Source organism: Podarcis muralis, chromosome 15 (assembly GCF_964188315.1).
Source record: "Podarcis muralis chromosome 15, rPodMur119.hap1.1, whole genome shotgun sequence".
NCBI classification, from domain to species: domain Eukaryota; kingdom Metazoa; phylum Chordata; class Lepidosauria; order Squamata; family Lacertidae; genus Podarcis; species Podarcis muralis.
In genome coordinates this window covers 23,564,347-23,575,341 of record NC_135669.1, presented here as the reverse complement: position 1 = coordinate 23,575,341, position 10,995 = coordinate 23,564,347, and the positions used below count along the sequence as shown (strand labels likewise).

Sequence of the window (10,995 nt, the reverse complement as noted above, 5' to 3'; positions counted from 1 at the left end):
GTCTTGCGAGGTACCACTGTATTTAATTCCTGTCTTTCATACAGCTATTGAAGGTGGCTCATATCCTTTTGCTACTTCCTGACAGCATCCATTCCCTCAGGCACACAAACTCACTTGCTGCTTTCATCTGGGGACCACAATTCCCATGATTCTCCTGGGTGGTCACAATCTCCCTTGGGCGCGATTTAAAATAACAATAAATCATAGAGCAAAGTTCCCTTTCCCACTCAATATCTTAAAGATATCAAAGTACCTTTTGGCTTGTTATAGCTTATATAGTGAAGCCGTTTTAAAAAATTATTATTATAGACTTATTTATCAATGCATTACACAGCTTAGGTCATTTTTTAAAGTGTTTTAATGTGAGAAACGATAACCTGGGTGAAGCTTTTAAAAACGATCCTTCTGAAACAGTTTTGAATTAATTAACATAATTCATGCAAATGTTTTCTATTGCTTTTTGCTTTGGAACTTGCCTCCCCTAATACATAAAAAGGGCCCCCCAAGCTCTTCCTTTCTTAACACGCAGAATAAAAAGTGGCGACACACATCCCAATCCTCTGGCTGTTCACGTAATGTTTATAGAGAAAATAAAAACTGAGGATCCCAAATGTGCTGGCCAGCTTGAACTGTTTCCCTTGTCCCCCACCCCCCTAAACACACACACATTGTAAGGCAGAAGCACTATTATATCCGAGAGAAACTTTCCTCCAGATATTGTTAGGGAATGGAGTCATTCCTTGGAGCACAATACACACTACTATGCTCTCCTGGCAGATGACTGCAAAGCAGAAAGGAAACTTTGCCAAGTGCAGTATGGAAGGGGGAAAGTATATTAAAAAAACACACCCGTGTCCTTTTTGACAAACGGACTTGGAAGTTGCAATTTGCATTCCTTGACCCGGGAGTGTGTATGTGTGTGTGTGCATGCCGGGGGGGGCGTGTCTAGCTATTGATGGAGGGTTTTTCTGGACTTTGGTTTCATCTGCATTCCTGGCTTCTGGAGGAGATGTGGAGGTGTAACTTCCCCTAGGAGTAACCACTGGGAAGGAGGCGATGCTCATTAAGTGTGTGATATGCAACCGGTTCAGAACTCTGCCTGTCCACTGAGAGAGCCTTTCACCGCTGCCTGGCAAGCCCGACATTTGAACTCGCTTAGGGGGGAAAAAAAGAGTGGATTTTACTTTTCAAAGTGGAAAGAATACCTTCGTCGGGGGCAGCTTTCCTTTCCGTAGCATCTAGGAGAAGTTGGGAACTGTACATAGCTAAGAAGAAGACGATTTGCTGATTTCTTTTGTGCTGTTCTGATTGAACACAAATGCGTGTCTTTTGGGAGGGAGGGAGAAAAGGAGAAGAGTTTGCTACTGGTGGAATGCATACAATTCAGGTCAGTATTATTAACACCATCGAACCAGGAGCGTTTTGCAAGTTTTTATTTATTGATGTGGCGGACCCAAGCCTTTAACCACTTCCCTTTCAAACTTGATAAGAGACTAGGAGCAAACTCTTTAGCCATTTGCTGACCTAACCAAAACAGCTGCTTGCTTCTCCAGGTTATAATATTTTAAAGTGAGGGGGGAGGGAACATTGGGAAAATGTTTCTTCTACTCTTTTTTTTTTTTTTAATGGCATAAAAAGATTTACTCTGCAAATGAGAGGGATTGCTGAGCTGGAAGAATTTCTTGTGGTTTCTGAGGAGTTTGTAAAGAAGGGTATTTATCTTTCGTGTTTTTAAAAAGAATCTTTCCCCCTTTCTCACAGCGAAGTATTGGGATCTTCATTGATTGATAAACCCTGGAAAAGTTGCTGAACAAATTTAAATCTACTATAGTTTCTTGATAGGAATGCTGATGTTAGTGGACATTGGGGCTTTTCTGCTGTGCTTTTCATATTGCTTATTGTATTAACGGGAAGAAAGAGATCTCTTTATTCTCTCACCCCACCCACAAGGAACACTTTAGATGTAATTTTCACTTTGATGCCACCAAAGTGCCTCGACATCCCATGTTCATATTTTAAAGTACATTTTGAAATTGGAAGAAAAGGAGTGTAGAGTTCATGTTGGGGGTGGGGACAGAGACTTTTCTTCTGAAATGGAGTTGTCCAAAAAGAGATTATTTGAGGAGAATTAAAGCCAAGGGGTTTCAGTTTGCAAAGGTCTGTCTAATTGTATTTCATGTCTCCTTTTTAAGAAGGAGAAACTTGGGACAATATATTCCAATGACAAAAATAGCCTTATTTGTAACCAGATTGTGTCTATAGTTCATGTCAAATACTTGTGATGAGAAACAAATGGATCCTGTGTGTGTGTGTGTGAGAGAGAATGTGTATCTACCTTCAGTTTTAGATAGTGAAGTCATCTATAGGAATTCTCTATGTTTTGAAGGCCTTCACTGGATTTTTGTTTTTGTTTGTTTTTTGCATTTGCTCCCCTGTTTGTGAGTCTCTAGAGTAGGGATGAGGTTCCTCCAGATGTGTTTGGACTCAACTCCCAACTTCTCTTACCATTGGCCATATTGGCTGGGGCTGATGGGAGTTGGAGTCCAACAACATCTGGGCATCTCTGAAGCCTAGGGACATCAGACTGGACACTGAGTGAAATGCTGGTTGAGAGATGGGTCCTTGGGTCCTTTTTACAAGGTGCTTTGTAGAAATCCAATAGGTGCAGCTGTTCTTTGCAGTGTGCAGAGTGATCAGGAGAGGCCAGCTGGTGCTGGGCCCTGCATTCTCTGTTGCAGCACTAGGCCTGGTGTATCTCTAGCATGTGCAATTGATCGTATTCCTTTCATTAAGATGGGTCTTATTCTTTTATGTGACTAGTTAGCTGGGAGTCCTTTGCTTGCAGTTTTTTCCCCTGGGGGTACTCAAGGATACGCAGTACTGGCACCCCAAGTGTTAAAAGTGTGGTACTTACCAACTTCATGGTGAATGTTGGAACCCCCTTTTCTAAAACAAAAAAAGGACTGTTTGCTTGCATCCTTCCTCCCCCAAACCCTGGCATGTAATCAAAAGCTAAAACATGAAAGTAGGGATGGCATTCTGATACAAAGGGCATTCGAAAGCAAGCACCACCTTCTTCTTCTTCTTCTTCTTCTTCTTCTTCTTCTTCTTCTTCTTCTTCCTCTTCCTCTTCCTCTTCCTCTTCCTCTTCCTCTTCGTCTTCTTCTTTGGCGATCACTCGTAGCCAGGTAAGATTGTCTTCCATAAACATGGTTTTAACAGTGAGTCCATAAGTGACTGTGGAGGCCAATTCTGGATCCACACGTCCTTCCACAGTGGAGTTGTGGGCGGGAGTTGATCACGGTGTGGATTTGCCAAGCGTGCCTTCCTCTTAGCACGTTTCTCCCTTGTGTCCTGAGTTCGAGTGTCTTCAAAACCCATGACGCCTTTGGTAAAGGACCAAGTGGGGACCTACAACAAAACGTTGCAGCACAAAGCGCTGCAAGTGTGCCAGATTTACAAAGGACACACCTCCTCTGCTTTAAAGGCTTGGGCCACTGCTTCCAATGGTGTCTTCTCTCCATTTCCTCCCAAGTAGACACTAGTGAGCAAGCAGTCTGGCAGTCCGACTGGTGTCCTTCCACCAGGGCACTGCTGCCTTCACTCCTGAGGACCAGGGAGCACAGGGTGGGGATGCGGGAGAATTGGGAGTGCTCAGGATGGGGTCAAAGGGGTTCTTTGGAGACCCAGGGAAAACGTCCCTGAGATGAGGCTCATCTTCTGGTCACCCTTGGACATTCTTTCTGGTTGAAGCAGGATTGTCCACAGACTCTCTACAATCTGGGATGGATATAAGCTTTTGTCCCAAGACGTTCCACCTGCAAGGGTGGAGGTCTCCACTCTCGTTGCCTGCATTCCTGTATGGCTCTCAAAAGCCTCACTTGTTCACCGCCCCGCCCCTCCTGGACCCTTGGACCACAAGAGCAAAGGTGATGGTGAACCAGGCAGAAGCCTCGGGGCCACAGATGAAGTGCCTGGTCAGCTACTTGGGATGAGGTAGAAAACTCATTGAAGCATCAGTGTGACTCAGCAAGGGGTGGAGCCTCCCTATATCATCTCTTTTGCTGACTCACTATTGAATCAGCAGCTCCCAAATTTTCTGGAGCTGGGGGAATGGACAGAAACCCACTAGGAGGAGTGTTGGTAAGGTTAACCCCCCCCCTCGGCTCCAATCCAGCCCCCCCAAATTTGAAAGAAGGGCAGGCTTTCTTCCTCTTTTGTTCCCAAATCCTCCCTCCAGTTTGGCTGAGAGTTCTCTTTGGATGAGAGTTTTCTCACAGCATTACTTGAAAGCTGCTCAACAATAATAAGGTCTAGAAGCTTGGTGGCAGTGGTGATTTTTTTAAACGAAGGCTGAGATTCTTAGGAAGTTGTATTCTGTGCTCAAGTCTGGTGCTGTGCAGAATCAAAGCATGTGCCCAGCCTTGAAGAGGGTATGGGATTAAAAGCCATGTGCAGGGTTCAATTCTAGTCCTACTCAGAGTAGACCTATTGAAGTTAGCTACTAGTAGAACTTAAACTGAATGCATTTTCATTTGTGACTCATTAGGAAAATGAGTTGAAGGCAAGGAATCTTTACGTTTGTACTGGAATTTTTTTAGTACTGTACTGTATTATATAATTGGAAGATGAATGTACAGTGATACCTCGGGTTAAGAACTTAATTCATTCTGGAGGTCTGTTCTTAACCTGAAACTGTTCTTAACCTGAAGCACCGCTTTAGCTAATGGGGCCTCCCACTGCCACCACGTGATTTCTGTTCTCATCCTGATGCAAAGTTCTTAACCCGAGGTACTATTTCTGGGTTAGTGGAGTCTGTAACCTGAAGCGTCTGTAACCCGTGGTACCACTCTAATCGTCACTGAGCCTTGTCCACAACTAGCAGGAGGTTTATCTCTTTTTCCAAACTGATCTTAAACACTAAGGGACATGTGCGTGGAAAAGTTACAGAACAGCAAGTTTCAGATCATGAGTCAATATGGCATGGTGCTTCACATGCCCAACAAGGACCAGTAAGACCCGTGTTCAAATCTGCACTTACAAAGCTCAGTGGGTATCCCTAGGTCAGCATAGCCTAACTTGCAGGGTTGTTCAGGAGACCCTTAAATTTTTTGGCCACCTTGAAAGCATTTGTGCTGAAGGATGGGGTAAGAATTCCTAAAATAACGCAGATGAATGTTTCCCATTGCTGTCAGCCAAGGGCCGGCTTCAAACATCCTCATTTTGTGACCATGGAAAAGGTGAGGTTCTGAAAGACTGTTGGCCCTTGTTGACTGATAATAGATCTGTCAGTGCTACAGTGTGCAAATCTCTTTCTCTTACCATTACTGAACTATTGCTGTGATGCGCAGAGGTGAGGAAGTTGTGCAAGAAAGTGACACCAACTTGATGAGCACTCCAAAGTTTGTGGCTCTTTCAAGCAGCTCTTCAGTAGGAATGGGGGAGAAATTTGATTCAGTTCCCTTGAAAGGTGAACCTTCCTGATTGGCCCCTCTCAAAAAAGTGCACAAACTGAAATGCAACCATCCTTCAAAATTCACATTCCTCTGAATTTAGGAAGTAAGGTGTATAAAGATGCATGTGCTATAATAAATTCTGCATAAAAATTCACGTATTAGTGAAACTAACATACAAAAATCCATTGCAAGGATGTGTATATTAGAGGAGATTGCATACAAGAACACACATATATGGATAAATTTGCTTTAGACTGTTGGAGAATTTTAAAAGGGTTGGCAGTCGATGTCTGGGCTGCACCACAGTAGGAAATCAAATCATTGAATGCTCCTCCATCCCTGTCCCCAGATCTCCCCCATAGAAAACTAGCTTGTCAGGGAGTAAGGTTATCCTTCTTGACTTGCTACTTGTCTAAGTGAAGGATTTTTTAATTTTTAATTTTGTAACGGCATAGAAGAACATGTTTTCATGTGATGTGCGCGCAGCCTCCTACAATATGAAGCAGTAAAGTAGTCCTCCAGGAACAATTCTGCCATGCGACAATCATTTTTATCTCTAGAGTCTGTTATATTATGCCAACAATTATTTTGTCTGGGCTTGCATCAAGTCATCAGGGCAGCCACATTCCTCCTCCTTTCTCCAGGTTTCTGTTTTGTCTGTTGGTTCTGCACTGAGCGCTTACTGCCCTCAAAGGTGTGACCTGTAGCTCTGGCTAATTTATTTCTGTCATGGTGGTACAGCTTGCAGCGGATGGTGGCGGTGAAGAAGGGGAGGAGAGGGCAACAAGTTCAAGATGTCGAGAATAATTCTGAGTGCTCAAGTAGAGATGGGGAAGACATTTACTTCAGTTTAAAGCCAAACCTACCCAATTTGCCCTTTTTGAAACAATAAGCAAACACAGCCATCTTTCAAAATTTGCATTTCTCTGAATTTTGCAATGAGCACGTGGTGGGGTAAAGTGTGCATAGAAATGCATATAATAAGTGGGAAATTATTTTATTTACTAAAATACTTATATACTGCTATTCATAAAAAATAGCAAAGCTGTTTACAACAATTACTAAAACCGTAATATAAAAAGTTAATATCAGTGAATTGTTATGGAAAGATGTGTTCTGAATTGCTTGCATAAACCTGACAGAATAGAAAACATTCCAGCAGGCATTTAAAAGATGAATCAGAACACGCCTGCTGAATTTGTATTGGCAGATACTGGGCTGATGATGGGCTCAGTTTTTTGTTGTCAAATGAAGCTTGCCAGCTTGGGAAATGACCAATGGCACTTCTGCAAATGAAATCAGTGACCAAGCTGGAATGTGAGGGTACTGTGGATCTAAGTTATTCAGCGCTTTATAATTTAATACAAGGACCTCTAACCTGGCTCGGAAGTAAGTGGGAAGCCAGTGCAGATGTTTTAACAATGGTGTCACATGTTCTCGGCCAAATGCCCCCATCAATAGTCACCACATTCTGTATCAGGTGGGCCTTCCGAACCAGACCCAAGGGATGCCCTACACAGAGCACATTTTAGTACAGTGGTACCTCGGGTTACATATGCTTCAGGTTACATACTCTTCAGGTTACAGACTCCGCTAACCCATAAATAGTACTTTGGGTTAAGAATTTTGCTTCAGGATAAGAACAGAAATCGTGCTCCAGTGGCGCAGCAGCAGCAGGAGGCCCCATTAGCTAAAGTGGTGCTTCAGGTTAAGAACAGTTTCAGGTTAAGAACGGACCTCCACAACGAATTAAGTACTTAACCCGAGGTACCACTGTAATTTAACGACACACCAAAAATGCATTATATAAAGGAAGAGCGCTTTGCAAAAACGTGTGGATTAGGCAAAATTATATACAAAAATGTGCATCTAGGGAGAAATCTGCACAGAATGCTAGTGAATTTTCATGAGGACGTAAAAAAAACCCACCACCTTGCAAATTTAAAATGTAAAGAAGTTAAGATTGGAATGACCAGGTTTGCCCTCTTTATGCCCAAATTTTACTAGACTTTTCAAAACATTGGTCTTTGGGCAAGCGCATGTAGCAGTGCTATAAATAATATGCCAATGCAGCTAATTTTGGGGGGCAAATGTTGACTCAAAACGAGTTTGGATTCCAAACACTTCAAAAAAAATCCAACCTAATTTGCTGCCTGCTACCAAATGTTTAGTTCTGAACAACTCAAATTTAATCTCTTATCCAGCAATATTTTCTTGAGTCAGAAGAACAGTAGCCAAAAGATAAACCCAGGTAATCTGACATTTTGAAATAATGATGCTTTGGTGGGTGGGTAAGAGGCCCAAATGGGTGGAACAATGGATACAATTCTTACCTTGATCCTGTGGGCCACAGGTCTTCAGCCAGTGGCTTGGGACAAACAGGTGACTGACTGACAAGGCAACACCAGGTGGGTCTCACCAAAGCTGTTGCCACCATGCTGGATTCCAGCTTGGACTGACCCGGCCAAAGGAGCACTGCATGCATATCTGAACTAGGACACATTATTTTGATGAACTGCTTGTTTCATCAACTTCCAGGAGTGCTGCAATGTGGCCGATGAAAAGCACGAGCCATTGAAAAAACAAAACAACCCAATATGCGTATTTCCAGCTCATCAAATGCTCACGTCTTCCTCCTGCCATGCCGCAGGACAGGTCTTAGTTTAGTAGGAATGCTGAGCTAACACTATGCGTATTGCTCCATGAAGTGCCACTTTGGGTTTAAATCAAAAGGCAAAGTAGGTCCCATGTTGTCAGAGTAGTGTGGACCAGGTAAAGGGACCCCTGACCATTAGGTCCAGTCATGGCCGACTCTGGGGTTGCGGCGCTCATCTCGCTTTACTGGCTGAGGGAGCCGGCATACAGCTTCCGGGTCATGTGGCCAGCATGACTAAGCCGCTTCTGGCGAACCAGAGCAGCGCACAGAAACGCCGTTTACCTTCCCGCCAGAGCTGTACCTATTGATCTACTTGCCCTGTGATGTGCTTTCAAACTGCTAGGTTGGCAGGAGCAGGGACCGAGCAATGGGAGCTCACCCCATTGCAGGGAGTCGAACTGCCGACCTTCTGATCTGCAAGTCCTAGGCTCTGTGGTTTAACCCACAGCGCCACCCACGTCCCTGTAGACCAGGTAGTGTAGACAATACTGAGCTAGATGGACCCAATGGTCTGGTTTGGCATAGGGCAGCTTCCTGTGTCCCCCCCACCTTCATTCCAGACAATCAAAGGGCATTATCACAGTCCAAGGTCACATTCCAGCCATTAAAAAGTGCTTGAGGTAGGGATGGGGCAGGACTGGTGAGGGGTGTGGCTTGGAGGGGCATGCATGTGGGGGCTCCAAAGAGTTGGACAGAGAGGTTTGGAGGGCCACCCCGGGCCCCTAGGCCTGAGGTTACTCACTCCTGGCTTATTGCACCATCCAGTCCTACACATGGGGCAGCAGCAATGTAGATGTGATTCTGGGTTCAGCCTCTGGATGGTTTATGAGCTCCACTCTCCAACATGGCCTTGCTTCTTTTCAAGCGTTCTCTGAGTGGGTATGAATATGCAGTGCCTCCGATCCCGGGAACAATTGCTGCGATAAGTGCTTCGAAGGAGGAAGCCTGGTGATGAAAGGCACTCTTGGAAATGCAAATGCCAATTATTTAATATTTTATAAACCCTGAAATTTTAATTTCAGCAGATTTATTTGTCTAGAGCACTTTGATGGAAGTCTCTCTCTCTGTGTGTCTCTCTCTTGCGCAGTCCTCAGACTCAGTCTGGGAAATGCTGTGTGACAATATATCTCTTATATGAGAAAATCCTCCTCATATGCTTCACAGATGTATAAATCCCTTATGCCTGTACTGAGAGGTTGTGTAGGGAAAGCATGGATTTACGACTCAGAGCATTGTGGTGGTGCCGGGGTGGGGGGTGGGGAATTGCCCCGGCCTCTAAATAGAAAGGGGGAGGAGATCCCTGTGGTTGGTGCACTCTTTCTTTGTTAATGCCATAAAGTTAATAATAATAATAAATTTGCAATTGGTACATAGAATTCAAGGCCTCCTTGGTTCCAGCTGCTGTCACCCAATGCCCATTACTCATGATCTTCTCCATTCCCAAGAGCTGGCAGGAAATTGTCAGCATCTCTCGTTTCCAAAACGTGCTTGGCCAGAATCAGAGAGCCAAAGGTAGGGATGGGATTTGGGGAAGTGACATCTGTTTGGCATTCAGAAAGTACCAGGTTTGATCCCTGATAGCTCCAGAGAGAGCTGAGAAAGACTAGACCCTCTTTTCCAGAGACAGTCCTGGATTTACAGAAACCATCCCAGTTTCATGAATTGACCCTGGAGTGTCCTGCTTTTAGTTAGGACGTCCCTGTTTTCATCGGCAAAATATTGGAGGGCATGGAGCCATGCAACCCTCGAGTCAAGGAGATAAGTAACTGTACAACCTTAAGAAGGCAACTGAGGGCAGCCCTTTATGGGGAAGTTTTTTTTAATGTTTAATGTGTCATTATGTTTTTATATCTATTGGAAGCAGCCCAAAGTGGTTGAGGCAAGCCAGTCAGATGGGCGGAGTACAAATAATAAAATTCTTGTTGTTGTTACTGTTATTGAATGGGATGTCCCTATTTTAATTGTATAATTGTTGGAGGGTATGAAAGACGATGTCCCTGAAGCCCTGGAGAGCCACTGCCAGTTAGTGTAGACACTACCAAGCTAAATGGAGAAGAGTCTGACTCAGTAGAAGGCAGCATGAATAACTTGCCTAGGGTCAAGCAAGCATGATTTACAAGTCTACTCCTGGGAGTCTCCCACCAAATGCATTGCTTTGATGCCAAACATTTCTTCATTTGCCCTCCATATTTCTTTTAGACACTCAATCAAAGGCTACTAATTTTCCTGGCAGGAAGACCCAGTGAAGTGGAATACTCCACTGGTGAATGCAGTCCAAACACTGAGGGTTGCCAATTACACTGATATTTCAAAGCATCCTGTAAAACTTAACTTTGCTCTCATTCAGAGTAAGAGGGAAGCGGGTGCTGAGAAGGAGCTGGCTAGGCTCTTGCCAACTTCATTTCTGATGGCAAAAGAGCTTTATGCAACGGGCTAGTGTAGTGTGTTGGGTAAACTTAAGTTCTTGGGCCAAGCTAGATGATGTTGCTGTTGTTTTGTCATTTAGTCGTGTCTGACTCTTTGTGACCCCATGGACCAGAGCACACCAGGTACTTCTGTCTTCCACTGCCACCTGCAGCTTGGTCAAACTCATGCTGGTAGCTTCGAGAACACTGTCCAACCATCTCATCCTCTGTCGTCCCTTTCTCCTTGTGCCCTCAATCTTTCCCAACATCAGGGTCTTTTCCAGGGAGTCTTCTCTTCTCATGAGGTGGCCAAAGTATTGGAGTCTCAGCTTCAGGATCTGTCCTTCCAGTGAGCACTCAGGGCTGATTTCCTTCAGAATGGATCGGTTTGATCTTCTTGCAGTCCATGGGACTCTCAAGAGTCTCCTCCAGCACCATAATTCAAAAGCATCAACTCTTCAGCGATCAGCCTTCTTTA

The 10,995-nt window shown here is 44.3% G+C and overlaps 1 long non-coding RNA gene across 2 annotated transcripts in view; it reads left to right on the top strand.

Moving 5' to 3' along the window:
* The first annotated feature begins 1,010 nt into the window (after positions 1–1,010).
* Positions 1,011–10,995, top strand: part of LOC114585351 (uncharacterized) — a 118,095-nt gene continuing 108,110 nt past the window's right edge. For both annotated transcript variants that reach the window (XR_013390838.1, XR_013390837.1), the window contains exon 1: positions 1,011–1,387. This is a non-coding gene — a long non-coding RNA (uncharacterized LOC114585351). The remainder of the gene's footprint in view (positions 1,388–10,995) is intronic.